A 14,941-nucleotide genomic window follows, 5' to 3' on the forward strand; every position below is an offset into this window, starting at 1 on the left:
CAATATTTTTTTGCCAAGTTGTCAAATCCTTTTTTAGGTATGTTTCTATCCCTTGGTGCAAATAATTTAACCAGACACTCTCTGTCCCCCCTATTCCACTCCAAAATAGTTGATTGCTTGAGGAAGCCGCTAATTTGACCAGAAGCACTAATTTGAATTGCATTCCCTTGGGTACTTGGGTTAGAGGCCAGAATTTCTGGACTTTTGTTTTATTTGTGAATTATTTCCTGTAACTGTTGGAATTTGAACTACTCACTCCAACATATTAAAAATTGCAGCCCATATTTCTTTATTCCCTGGTTTTCCCCCCCATTTTCTGATGGAGTTGGATTTATATCTTTGATCTTTTTATTAGTATCAGAGGGTTCAAAATTTAAACCACTTGGTTTCTGTGAATCAATATCTCTGAGGGTTCACAAATTGTCAAAGTCAATATGCGCAAGGGAGGCACTTCTGAGTTGTGTAGTCTGAATGGCCGTATCATTAATCACAATATCTCTAACAATTGTAACATCCTTAATTCCTGCAAAAAGTTTTTCATTTTGTTGTCCATTTAAATGCTGACTAGTTAAATCTATGCATTCAAAACACCCCCTTTCTGTTTGACTAGCCATAACCGACTGTTGAGAATGGGGATGAAATAACAAGACTCCCTTAGTCCTTTCTTGAAGTCGACTCCCAGCATTAGCGCAATCATCCTCTTTGTGTTCTTCCGATTGGAGATTTCTAAGGAACTTTCTAGAGTTACACATTTGTTTTTTCTCCCATTTTTTGATTTTTTAAATTATTTTTTTTAATGCATTCTTAATTCAGGGAGATCGTCTCTAGGCGCTTCTGATATTATGTCATCTCTTTGCATATTTGCAGATGTATTAGTAGTCTGGTCAATGTCCACAAATTCTACTTGCTCAACAATTTTTGGTGGAGAGAGAACTCTTCTCTCTTCTATAATTGTCTGCTCTCTAGCATCGAATGCTAATTCTTAACATTATGGACATTTTCCATAGTACCCACTTACTTATCACATCTAATTATAGCAGCTTGTTTCTGGTTAAAGGCCCAATTACTCAATATATCAATCTTAACATTCAGCTCAGTCAAGATTAATGTATGGGCTTTTACCTCAATTCTAATGTTGTCATAGACTTCTACAGATGCAAATCAATGGTAATGAAAGCTTTATTCGTTTGTCTACTTCCCTTTTATGCAACATTTTAGGGCCACTTATATCCAGTCTCTGAGCCAAATTACTTTTAGTTAACATTTCCACTAATTATTAGGGACAATCAGGAGTTACCTAACCATTAATTGATGAAACCTCTCCATCCATAAGCTGTATATTAGACTTATCTGCCCGGACCATCCTTTTCATTAGTACTAGTCTGGTCAATAACAAAGGCAACACCTACCAGTATACTATTGCCAGTTAGATTCCACAACACTTCCGTTAGTCATGCTCTCAGGGGTTCAAGTCATCTAATTTCCATACTAGATACTAGATCCTGCCTGAGGAAAGGAAAGGAATCTGTGATCTTCTGGCCAGTGGCAGGTGCAACTCTCTGTGGCAATGTTTGTCTTGGCGCAGAATTTGGTTTCCCTAAGGCTTTTGAAGATGCACCTGTACGGGTCATACAGTTTTCCGGTGCCTTCAAATGATGTGTTGAGTCTCTCTGTATTCCAAGGTCACAACAGATAGATTGCACCAGCTCACCCTCTGTTTGAACCTGCACTTGAGACGGATTAGGAAGAGTGTTTGCGTTTTTATCACTATTCCGATAGCGCTACTCATATGAGACGGGCCCCAGAGAGTCTTCCGTGGCCGGTGATTCCAAAGCACATGATTTCTTTGCTGCCTAGGTCTGGCCAATGCAGGTGAAATATTTGTATTATAGCCAACGGTTTTATTTGACACACTATTATCTCACTAGCTTAAGTACAATATGCACTAGTGCAGATATACCATAAGTATATAATGTGGTTATTAATAAATATGGTCTATCCCCTAGCATAACAAAAGGCAGATTTCACATCGACCCTACTTAGACAATGTAATCATAAACCATCCATACAGTGCATATTAAGCATAACACTCTATATAGAGACTATAGAGAAGAAAACGAAGAGTAGGCTTGCTTGTTTGCGCTTACATTTCGACTTATGAGAGCTCAAAGGTCAGCGACCCGCAGTCATTCTCTTATAGTGGTTTAGTCGACAAGTCAGGTCTTCCAATGCGGCAGATCTACATGCAAATAATGACAACCATGGCCAGCACAATGATCGCTTAAATCACACAGGGACTCTGGAGTCCAGTATGAACTTAAAGAGCTCAAAGCTCAAACACCCCCAATCACTCTCATTTAGCATTTCAATCGCAATATTATGACAAGATGACAGAGCTATATACAAAACATCACCAGGAGTGCACGTACACTAATCATATGAGTCACACAATGATGCTACAGCCAGATTTTCCCTTGTAAGAGCTTAAAGCTCCAAGACCCACAATCGCTCCCTTATAGGAATTTAAACAAAATATTAATTACAGTTTTTCTTATAAGAGCTCAAAAGTTCAAACCCAACAGTCGCTCTCTTGTAGTAGTTCAAACACAATATGGATTTCAAAATTTTTTGGAACCCATATATTATTATCCCCCCAACATCCACGCATACACGTATATGGTTATATGGGATTTGAGTTTCAGTTCCAAAACAAATAATCCAGGAAAAGAAAAATTAATTCATGTCTTCGGAGTTGTGAGAACTCAAGGGCAAGGACCCAAACTCAGTTCTTTAGTGAAACTACTAATACAGTTGCCGTTCCCATGGTCGGTACGATTACAAGGGTTGCAAGTTCAACAAAAACAAACAATCCAGACCGGGGAGTCAAAGGAGATCCCAGGCAGATGCCTGCAGTCACTCCTTCATCGGCAATGCTGCCTACCATGAAAAATGCTGGCTTAATAACCGCAAATGGACACAGTTGGAGATATTGAAATTCAGATACCGTAGTCAAACGAAGGAGCACAGAGGCATCCGTCCACAGCCGCTCCTTCCTTTGTGCCGGCTTACAATAAATCAATACAGGAATAAGTGACACTTAATATACTGTTACTATTTTTGTCCAAGTCCAGCTTGCAGCAGGGCAGCAGTCCAGAGAACACAGAACACTTGGCTACAACACTTTGCGTGATCGTTTCGTGCTGGCTGCTGTAAGGAACTCATGGTGGCAACAGTAGAGACATACACAAGTGATCAAAGTTCAAGGGTGTTTATTAAACTTTATAATGGGTGAGATAAATGCCTAATCTAAACCTAAATCTAGGCTATGATATGATATGATATATGATATGGTATTTGTAACGCGCCTATACACAGGTGTTTCAAGGCGCGACGAGGCAGGGAGGGGATGAACAAGGGGAGACAAAACAAACGATCCTACTAGGCCAGGTGTCATTCAGATCGCGCAAGTGCAGGGGTGGGGGAGGGGGGGAAGTGCAGTAAAGGTAAGTGGCGTAAGTAATAAATAAAAAAGGGCCAGCTAGTGGCAAGTGCAAGGTAAGTGCAGAGCAAGTGCTGGGGAAGGGGGGGGGCTGTAGGGATACAGAGACAGTCCCGTAGTGCAGAGGGGTTCCAGGGGATCAGTGACTGGGACCAGGACCGGAGGCAGTTTAGAGTGGTCCAGTTGCAGGATCAGTGCAGTTTAGTGAAGAATTAATTAGCTGTTCAGCAGGGGAGAGGGAGAGAGAAAGCAGAAGCAAAGAGGAAGGTTTTGAGGTGCTTCCGGAACCGGAGGTGGTTCTCCTCAAGGCTAAGTCTCCTCCTTGCAAAAATCTCTTGCCTTCGAAGGCTGGCTGATTCAAAGAAAAACAAATAAACAAAAAGTTACTTCGGTTCCTAGAGCGATTGCTCTTCACCCCTTGGATCTCTATCTGTCAGGCTTGGATCCTCTTATTGCCTTTTCCGTTAGGATCTCCCTCTGTCGGGTTCCCTGCTGTCTTTCTTTAACACAGTTCATATATTTGTAACACAGTTCATGCATTGTTCATTTTCATCAGAAAGCAAGGTTTTCTTTCTCCTAGCATCCCTCCGTCGGGTTCACACTTGCCACAAATTACAGTTTACAACTTTATTGGAAAGAGGGGCTCCCTTCCCCTACCTTTACTTTGGTAACGGGTCAGAGACTTTCGATTGTAAAAGGGATTTGATGTAACCCATATAGGACCACTCTGATGCCTCATGCCACCCCTTCCTAGGACTTCTAGTTCTTTTAGTTTTAAAGAATAGGTCCTGATTAGAGTCTTGCGAATGAGCACCCACATGGTGCTACACCCATCTGTACCTGCACCTCAACTAAGCTTTCTCCAAAGTTCAACACATACACACAATCTTTGTCTTTCAGATTACTCGCGTTCAATAATGTTGCCACGTGCAACCTTGGGCTCAACACAGTTCGGTTTACTATCAGCTTCCTCCGACTCACCGGCTGTGCTGAACTCCTTTGGCTTCTTTGTTGTCTGGATTCAAGGCTAGTACCCCGGTAGCCAGCTTGCCTCTCAGCATGCGTTATCAAAGCGGGAGGCCCCCCCTCCATGTACCATTGACGCCCGCTGCTTCGCACGCCAGCTGTAATGCCCGGTCTTATGCTTTCCCTTTCTGAGGCTTTGCAGTTCTGAGTTGAAAAGGGCAAGGGTGATTCCCCCCTACGTCGTCCTTCCAGGTCTCACCGCCTTTCTTCTCTGTTTGAACTACCGGTTAGGTGTAGCTGTCTCCTCGTGCGTTCAGCCTTGCTCGAAGTGTGCTTTCGTGCTACACCTTTTATCCCTGTGGGGAAGTTAACGGGCCGTCGGATGTGCGTGATTATTGTCAATTGCCTGACCCGTCCATTGAGACATGCCAGGTAAACGGCTCTTGTAGTCCGTTGTCTGTTACAGTGTTAGAAGGTTTGTGTGGGAAAAGGGGACAGGGGGGTAGAGCTTCTAAATAAATATCCTACAGGGTAGGATGGGGAAAAGGTGTTACAAGGAAGGGGATACCGCGTCTCAACCCTCAGTGTCCACTTCCACTCCCCAAAGACCCCTCACCCAGGTGATCCTCCCCCACTGGTCCAACCCCAGGAACTGGATCCAATAGCGATGGCCATGTCCTGGCCACCTGGACGACAGCTATCCAGGGACTAGCGGGTGAGACACCTTCAGGTTTCTCACACTGCTGGCTATGTAGTGCAACCTTCTTAGCTGTTAAAGGATCAGCCTCAGCTTGCATACACAAACCTTTCTTCAAATCTTTCGTTAACGTTTTGCAGCACTCCAACACAGAACACTTGAATCCAGCACTTCGCACCTGGAACCCTTTTGCTGGTATCTTGTTAACGGTACACAGGATTTTTTTGTGCGATCTTTCCCTGATTGGGAGGCTGTGCAGGGCAAACAGTGCTGGTGTGCTGTGTTCAGGTCAACCTGCAAGGTCGTGGAGAAGCAGATAGTGGCCCCTCAGAGACCATCAGTGGTAACAATATCCTGCTTATACCTCTTTATTCTTCGAGACCAGACTTCTCACTCTCATTACTAGGAATTACACCTGCAACAAGAATTTAATGGATGCAATCTTTCTCCCAGTGATTCTTCATCCCTGTAAAGACTGGGGGGGGTCTGTACCCCTGCTCTCTATATGGCAGAGTAGAAGCACAGAGCACCCTAGTCAAGATTCTCTATATGGTAGTATGTATGAGCAATCAATACTTAAGTTCTCGGAGGTGATGCAGGCTGGTTCTTATGTACAGTATAGTCCCCAAACCCCCACAAAGGAATGTCCACACACTATGTTATGTGCTAACACAGTTCACTATATAGAAATAAGGTTCAATATGTATATACACAAATTAATAACACTTTGTACTTTGTATATATTTGCCATATTAGATTTACCAATGTCTATGTAGTAGGACACTTAACGATTGACTCCTTTAAAATGCACCAACTGCTGACAGTTCTAATGGCATACAAATCAAACAGTAATGTGTATCAGCATAGGACATAGGAAGGAAGAAAGTTACGTTAAACAATAGTAGAATGGTTCTCTTGCTACTAAGACACAGTTCTGTGTGAGGATCCTCTCACCTGGGCAACCTGTAATGACGTGTATTGACAAGCCCAGTCCATTAATGTTTAAATAGTTGTGTTTCCTGGTCAAATTGTTCCACTACCCCAATGTCCCTGGGTTTAGCAGAGTTTCTTCGACGGTTCGTCGACTGATCCCTCGAGGGTGGACTTCCTTTAAAGCAGGAGCCATGGGTCGACACATCGACATTATCCGGCGAGACAAAGCAGTCGACGGTGATGGGAAGGGAGTCCTTCATTTCAATGTTCTTAGGCAAAAGGTGGACCTTTGCGGCTCCGGTCGTCGAGCGGCACAGCGTCAAGCTGTCCCTGCTTCTGGGAAACACGACTCGACTGGCTTCCAGCGGGTATGGAAATCCTCTGAACCTGAGTCTATGGCAAAGGACTTCGATGGCCTCGAGGTCCTGGTGCTTTACTTCAAGATTTCTCAGCTGACCTTGTCTCCGGTCGACAGCCTTTTAAGACTGACATCCAGGGTGCCTTGATTAAGATTAGCTTTTGCACGATGTTCCCTCATAGCTCAGGGAGGGCTCTCCTAGCCAGATCCTCTCCTGGATCAGTACTTGACAGACTCAACAGCTTTCGGATTGTGTTGACAGAAAGCTGCAGCAAACCTTCCGGCTGGGCTTCAAGGATAAGCAGCTTCAAGTTTCAACTTCAGCTTCTGACAAATTGGTAAGTGAGAGGTTGCCAGATACACAATGGTCCCTCATTCATACTGCTGAGCCCAGCTCAGTCAACAATCAATCAGTCAGAAGGGCATTCGTGCAGGCAGGCAGCCAATCAGGCTCACAGTGCATTCAGGCCATTCACTTCAAACCAGACATCCATAACAAGGAATGTGGATTGGGGCAAGCACCCAGCCTTTCAGCACACCACACTGCATCATTGTTAGTTTCAGGCAGGGCTGTCTCATTCGTTGTTTTACACACAGAGCTACCAGGCACCCATTACATGAAGTACATACACTCCATTCACCCAGGACCCACCGCAAAGGAGTACCCACAACATACAGTCACTGGGAAGGCTCCAGCCAGTCTGGCCTGGACTTTCCCACAATACCATATATGGTTCTTCCACCCAACAGCCAGTCAGGGGAAGGGATAGAGTCAGGGCTTCCCAGGACTTTGGGAAAACAAGGTAACAGGTAATGGAAACCAAGAGGCCACATGGGCCATCTTGTTTCCTATAAGGAATCCACCGATTCCTATGGCAGGGCATGGGTATCCCAAAATTGATGATACTCAGACCACCTGTCAAATTCAGCTTGGAGCTGCCACCAGCCCACAACCTGCCCCCAACCATGGGTGCCATAAGGGTATCCCAAGGGTCTCTGTTCACCCCAACCAAAAAGAGGAAGAACTGCACTGCCAGGAGTCCCACATGGACTTCTGTGCATAAAAAACACAGAACACACATAAGGGAGTACAGGACAAGGACATGGAGGCCCTGTCCCTCCAATGCATTTCCAGCATCACAATCACTCCATAAAGGATTCCAGGTGTAGACCACATCTCAAACATTTATAGCCACTAGGGGACAATGGAACAGCTCTGCCGAAGGCATCCACAAGAGAGCCCCACTCCCCCTTCCGTTCTGTATTATAGCGATAGTGTTCCTCAGGTTATGGATTACATTTCCAGGGATGTTAGCAAGGAAGACAATCAGCTAACGCTTGTTGGCTATGATCTCTAGGAGAGTTATGTTGCATCTCTTGTCTTGGTCATCACAGTGGCCGCTCACTACATGAATGCAAAATCAGCGGTACAAAAGAAGATTTAACATTCAGTCACCACGGTGAACCTTTGGCCCAGGTGACGCCCTATAAGCACAGTAAGATGCCATGCAAAACCCATAACAGGTTCCAGAGAACTCCATATGGTACCACAAGCAGATCTGCAAGGCCACAACCAAACTAGGAGTACTGAACTCTCAACACCTAATGTAAACAGTTAATCTTTAGCTGTGCCTCTGGCCCTTGACAGAATCACAATGCCATCGGCATTAGCACACCAAATGTGTAACTGATAATGGGGTTGAAACTGAAGAAAGTCTGACCAATGTCTCGAACCCTATTCAGGCAGGAGGCGGTAAAGCCCTTCCAATCAGTGTCTCAAGGATGGCAACATGTTAATTCCACCTGGACACATTGAGCAATGACATTTCGCAGCTCTGGAGAGACCTCAGAAAGTGATGAATAAACCAGGTGGTGTGTAGATGGATGGGTATGTATCCCACTGACTTCTCTTTCAGCAGCCTGTAATCCAGGTGTAGAAAGACACAGATGGAGGTGGGCTTCCACCACTCTGATGAATTTCACAGAGACCCTTGTTGGCAGTCCACATCAAAAGGCAGTGACCCCACCCATGAAAAGCTCAGCCATGTTTTGAAACAGTGGGTACATGGAAACATGAATCTGAAGGTCAAGGAACAGCGACAAACCATCCTTCAGCAGCACCCCGAGGAATCAGCTTCACCATTTTGAACGTGTCTATGCAGAGAAACCTCTTCTAAAAAGGTTAACTTCTAGGCACAATCTCAGCCATGCCCCTTTCTTGTGCATGAGAAAGTACTATGAATACAGACACTTCCCAACCTCTTGTGAGGAAACTGGTTGCATGGAACCCTTGAGTAAATCTGCCATCTACTCAAATAGCACAGTAGCCTGGGGAAGGGAGAGAGAAGGGGAAGGCTTGCTGGTTTCCAGTCCATAAATGGAAGGCAGTATCTGCTCAACACTCCTTATCTTACCTGGTTCAAGGTTAATCGCCTGACCTCCAAGAGGAGAGGTATAATCCTACCCTCCACGGGTGGAAAATGATAAAGAGCTCCTTGTTAAAGAGGTTTGTGGTCAGAGAGTCCTTCAGGAATTATAGTGGCAGCCACTGGAACCTATTGTGATTACCAGATTCCAGCCTAAAGTCGCCCGCTGTGTGGCCAGGGGAAGGCAGCTGCCACCTGATCCTACCCCTGGGTGTGGTATCAGAGGGAAGGATCACATGGGAGGAGACAGCTGTCAACGGGAAGTGGTAACTCAACTAGGAGAGACGTGGTAATCATTCCAGATATATTTCCAGATATTTAATGGCATACTGTCAATGTACCAATCCCTCCAACATCAAGGTTCCAGAAACCGGTTACAAAGAACCAGTTAAACAGAGTTCAGTTGATAACTTAGAGGCTCAGAAATTAAGGAGAAACATCTGAATTTTGCGATTCTATCCTAAAGAGAACCTCTTACCGTAATGTGAAACTGCAGACTCTTTATCCAGGCCCCCCTTACTCTGGCAACTTTTAGTCTATAGAACAATCTAGTGTAATGGAAAATAATAGAACAACTTAATATCACTCTTGCTCTTAGGAACACTAATCCCATAATGCCAGATGTACTGTGACGAAGAAGAGGAGAATGGGGACTTACGAGTGTGAGTATCCAAAGGTGTGGTCTATTCATTGGCAATTAGAGCACCCGAGTGGGATATTTAAGGCCCATGATAAGACCCAGATGAAGAGGTTGTGTTGTGATACAGTTGAAGCAGAGGAAGAAGCAGTTTGTATTGGTGTGGAAGGCACAGCAGAGGAAGCTCGAGCCGTCCATGGTGCAGGTGCAGCCAAGGATAGAAGCTTGCCAGCAGAAATCACCCCAACGGGTGAAAATCCAAAGAACTGCAGAGTATGCACAGAGAGACAGCTTACTAAGGAGAAGCCCAGCTGCGAGGAAGGCACGTTACTAAAGCAACATGAAGCAGACTGGAGAAGCCGCGGGAGATCAACAGAGCGTCTATTGCTCCCAGAGACTGCCGCATCGCGGACCTGAAGCTTGCCGAAGCGGGATAAGGGACAGAGTGACATCCGAAGCACCGCTGGGAGACCTGACAGCTGGTAGAACCTGCCACGAAGAGCCAGTGAGTGTTCAGAGAGTGAATGCTGACTCTGGGGCACACCATGAATGAAAGCTGTCACAACTTAATGTTTTTGAATACCCAACACTTCATGAATCCAAGTAGAATGAGCTTAATGAATGTCAATAAATGAAAACAAACGAAGATTAAATGGCAAAGAAGAAAGTATTTGTACAAATATCAAGAAGGGAATGGTTGGAACAAGTATTGCCTACAGCCAAGATGTTGTCAAGAGACTTCTAACCAATAATGCCTAATATCAAGAAACTACAGGCCTAACATATTAAGACAAACCCAGGGAAATTGTCATATTCAGCATTACCAACAGCCAAGAGGTTGTGAGAGACCCTTAATAATACACCCAAGGCATATGTTTCCTTTTAAGAGATATAGTTATGTAAAAGCTGCATCTCTCAATGCCATCAGTCAAGCAATTGTGAAACCATGTCCGAAGACTGATGTGGAGAACACTGGAATCAAACCAACAAGTTTTAAGCTAGTGGTGGGAGTTTTCTTCCTGACAGGTGAGTATAACAGGAAAGGGCTTATAGTGGTTAGTCCTGGTAGGCGAGTGGACCAGGAAAGAAGTTGGTGATTTGATAACCTTTTGCAGAAGAGTTGTGGAAAGAATCCTTGTGGAATGAAAATAGCTTGTATGCATTCTTCAATGTCTACAAACCATTGCATCAATAAAGCAAATTGGTGTTTGCAATCCTGACAAAAGAATGTTATTTTCAAGAAGAAGTATTGAGAAAGAGTAACGTGTTATTTTGACAAGAAGAAGTTTTCTTTGATAACAGAACAATTGCATTAAGGTTTAGAACTTAAGTGTGTTGGAGAAAGTCAAGCATCTTTGAACTTGTGTGTTGGGAGAGAGCCAAGCATCTTGGAAACGGGATATAGTGGAAGACATTGGGGCTCATTACAAGTATGCCCGTCCAGAACCAATGGTGCCCGTAAGGTTACCAGCATCGTTGTTTCCAGACCGGCCTACTACAGGTCTGCCTGATGGAGCCGCCGTGCCAGACAGGTCTGACCCTGCCGTGCACAGCGGCCACGGTAGGCAGACAGTCACAGAAGCACCGGCACAGTTAGCCACGGTGCCAGTGCTTCCGTGGTCCCCACTCCCATAGAGTCCTATCAGGAATGGGGAACAACATTTTACCGGCACCTGACTTTCGGGCCACTGGAATTCTAATCCCCCGGTGGCACCAGGAAGTCAGGCACCAGTAAATATTTATGGGTCTGGTGGCAACCCGCCGCTAACACCGGAACGGTAACCGCCGGACCCGTAATGAGCCCAATTGTGTCGTTTAAACTATCAACCAGTTGTGGTAAAAAGGGTATTGGTAATTTCTTCAAGAAAGACTCTGTGGTTGGAAAAGACTTCTCTATTTCTCTGAACAGAATTATAATACGAGTATTCCTAATTGATCCACGGGAAGTGAATACAACCCTGGTTACAAGGAGTACTTCCAAGACTCATTTGCAAAACTGTTTTTGTTGACTCAAAACTCAATCATATTTGAGGGCCAGAAGGATTTTGGATATTAGAATGGTTTTCTTTAGTTTTAGTTTGCAAGACAGGGACCTCTGTTAGGTTAGGGAAAGCGAGGCATTTATCAGAGACCTTTCTACTTTGAATACATGGCAAACTTTGAGAAACCTTTACCTTGTGTCTCGCATTTGTGTCTCGCATTTCTGACCCCTCATACTATGCATAGGAGGAGTCTTTGTGGGGTTCATTTTTAGGTAATCACTAGACATCCAGGCCTGAAAGCAGAGTTTTAGTCGACAAAGGTTATTGACAGAACGGACCTTCAGGTACTGCCGAGTGTCAGCATATTGGTGAATCTGCATGTCAAGGATAGCCAGGTGTTGCCCAATGACTGCATGCAGGGGTTGCAGATGACTGGGGACAGGGTGGACCCCTGTGAGAGACTGCAGGTTACAGGGTGGCACTGCAAGAGCTAGTGCATGTCCATGAGGTAGGAAGCCAACCCATCCACTGCAGTTAAACCCCAAATGTCTGTTAGGTTTACTGACACGTGATTTGTTGCCAGCAGTATTGAATGTGGTGGAGAGGTCAAGCAGAACAAGCAGGCAAGGATGAACTGTGTCCATGATGAGGAGCGTCTCATCCATAATCTGGATCGCTGCAGTGTCAGTGCTGCATCTGATGCAGAATCGGGATTGCTAGTTTCTCATGAGGTTGCGCTTGGAGAGTCTTTCGTGGCACTTAAAGACACATGCCTTGTCAATGCTTTTCCTGATGATGGAAGGTGTATGTGTTGCATTATAACTTGGCCAAGTAGTTTGGGAGCAACCCCCATCACATGTGTGAGGGATCTTGCATGTGTGAAGTGGCAGAATGAGGGGGGGCGGGGAAAGAGTTACCATGCAAGACTGCCAGAGTAACAGGCAGACAGAAGACCATGGGGTGAGAAAGGGGAGGAGTGAGATGCCGGTGTTCTTACCAGGATGAGAGTGGTTTGGTGATGGGTGTGAGGCGGCTTGAACTGCTACGACAATGCAGATCAAACTGAGCAGGCAGGAAACAGGTGACAATGGAAACTGAGACAGGTGTGCTGAAGGGAGAGTTCCAGGGGGGCAAAGATGGTTCTCACAAGGGTCTCCCTTGGATAAACAAAGAGGCATAAGGAACAAAGGAGATACTGAGCAGGATGCAGGGATATAGAGGATTATAGGAAAGCCCATGGGAACTGATAGCTTCATGACAGAAATATTTAATAAGTGGCACTGCTATAGTCAGTTCTTCAATTCTTATGGTAAGTAATTAGTCCATTTCCTTCTGCCCCATGGTTGAGTGGATGGAATGTCTGTGCCATGTATGGGGCATTGTACCATGTGGTTTAGAGATTTCCCCCTGCCAACACCAAGACACTGAACAGCTTGGGGGCATTTCTGTCTCCGACTATATATGATATGATATGGCATTTATAACGTGCCTATACACAAGTGTTTCAAGGCGCGACGAGGCAAGGGTGGGGGAACAGAGGGAAGACAAAGACAACAATCCTACTAGGCCAGGTATCATTCAGACCGCGCAAGTGCATAGAAAGGGGGAGAGGGGAAAGTGCGGGGGGGGAACAGTGCAGTACATGGGATAATAGAATAAATAACAATAAGTAAAAGTACAGCCAGCTGGTGGCAAGTGCAAGGGTAAGTGCAGACATCAGGTGTCAAGTGCTGGTAGTGGGACTGTAGGGATACAGAAAACAGCCCCCAAGTGCGGGGGTTGCCAGGAAGGCAGTGCAGATGAGCGACTGATGGGGAGGGGACCTGGGCCCAAGATCAGAGGGTGGCCAGGTAACCAGTGCAGTTTCAGCTTCAGCCTGGAAAGTCAGCAGCGGAGAGGAGGAGAAAAGGCCGAAGCAAGAAAAGGTTTTGAGGTGCTTCCGGAACCGGGGATGATTCTCCTCAAGTTTCAGGGAGACAGGGACGCTGTTCCAGAGGGAGCCCCCAGCCGAAGAAAGATCTGCCACCAACTTGTTGCTTGTAGAAGCGACTGACCCTGGGGGAGTTGGAGGCGGATGAGCGAAGAGCTGGAGAAGGAAGATATTTAGGAAGAGGGAGTTGAAGGTATTGAGGCCCCAAACCCCAGAAGGACTTGTGGACAATGCAGAGGGTTTTGAACTTAATCCTTGCAGCCACTGGGAGCCAGTGCAGAGATTTCAGTCCTGGAGAGATATGATCCCTGGGCTTGAGGCCAAGGACAAGTCTTGCAGTCCTGCTCCAGATGAGTTGCAGAGGGTGGAGAGTAGAAGCAGGCAGATGTAGAAAGAGGCTGTTGCAATAGTCCAGCCTAGAGAGAACCAGAGCTCTAGAGACAGTGAGCTTCTGGGGGAAGGAGGGGAAAGGAAGAATACCTCTGAGGAGGTGCAGCTGGCAGTGTGACTTCTTAGAGACATCGGAGATCTGAGGAGAGAAGGAGAGTGTGGAGTTGAAGATGACCCAGAGGTTTTTAGCCTCACAGGTGGTAGCAGGAAGAGGGCCAAGAGAGGCCGGCCAGAGAGCGACAGGAAAGGAGGGAGCGGTGTGCCGATGAGGAGAATCTTAGTCTTACTGGCATTAAGGCAGAGATCATTGACGGCACACCACTCCTGGATGGCGGACATACAGTCAGGGATGAGAGAGGGAGAAGAGGTGGCTGTAGATAGCCTGAAAATGAGCAGAGTGTCATCCGCGTAGCACTGGATGTTGGGGCAGCAGCGCGGCAATGCAATGGTCAACTGCCAGTTATTGGTTGAACAGCCAGGGAGAGAGGTTAGACCCCTGAGGAACACCACATGTAGAGATAGAGATAGAGGAGAAGGAGGACCCAAGTTGAACCTGCGAGGGTCGATCAGAGAAGAAAGAAGTCAGCCACGCCAGGGCCAGGCCGGTGATACCGAGGTTGTTACAGAGATGGTGGAGCAGGATGGCATGATTGACCGTGTCAAAGCCAGACGAGAAATAGAGTAAGATGAGGACACGGGGTGTTGGAATGAAGGTTGGAGAGCGGGTCTTCACGGATGTTCAAGACAGCAGTTTCCGTGCTTCTGGCAGCTCTGAAGCCAGACTGATGATCATTGAGACAACCAACAGATTCAGTGTGAAGATTGAGCTGGGAGATGGCTAGCTTTCCAGGAGTTTGCCCAGGAAGGGAGTGATGGAGATTGGGCGATAGTTAGCCAGGCAGGGTGGGTCGGCAGAAGGTTTCTTAAGAAGAGGGTGCACAAGGGAGTGCTTCAGGGGGGGAAGGGAAGACTCCAGTGGCGAAGACGTGGTTGCAGAAGTCGGCCAGAGCAGGGGCCAGGGAGTCAATGTGGTCCTTGATGGTTTTGGAGGAACAGGGATGAACCTGTTTTGACGAGACTTTCATAGATCAGACATGTCTAGAAACCTCATCTGGGGAGAACA

The 14,941-nt window shown here is 46.0% G+C and overlaps 1 protein-coding gene across 3 annotated transcripts in view; it reads right to left on the reverse strand.

Moving 5' to 3' along the window:
• The window catches only part of LOC138489310 (zinc finger protein 354C-like), a 96,035-nt gene that overhangs the window by 63,264 nt on the left and 17,830 nt on the right, over window positions 1–14,941 (reverse strand). The gene's annotated exons all lie outside the window — the stretch shown is intronic.

The sequence above is a fragment of the Ambystoma mexicanum genome, chromosome 9, assembly GCF_040938575.1.
Source record: "Ambystoma mexicanum isolate Mex_15411 chromosome 9, UKY_AmexF1_1, whole genome shotgun sequence".
Lineage (NCBI taxonomy): Eukaryota > Metazoa > Chordata > Amphibia > Caudata > Ambystomatidae > Ambystoma > Ambystoma mexicanum.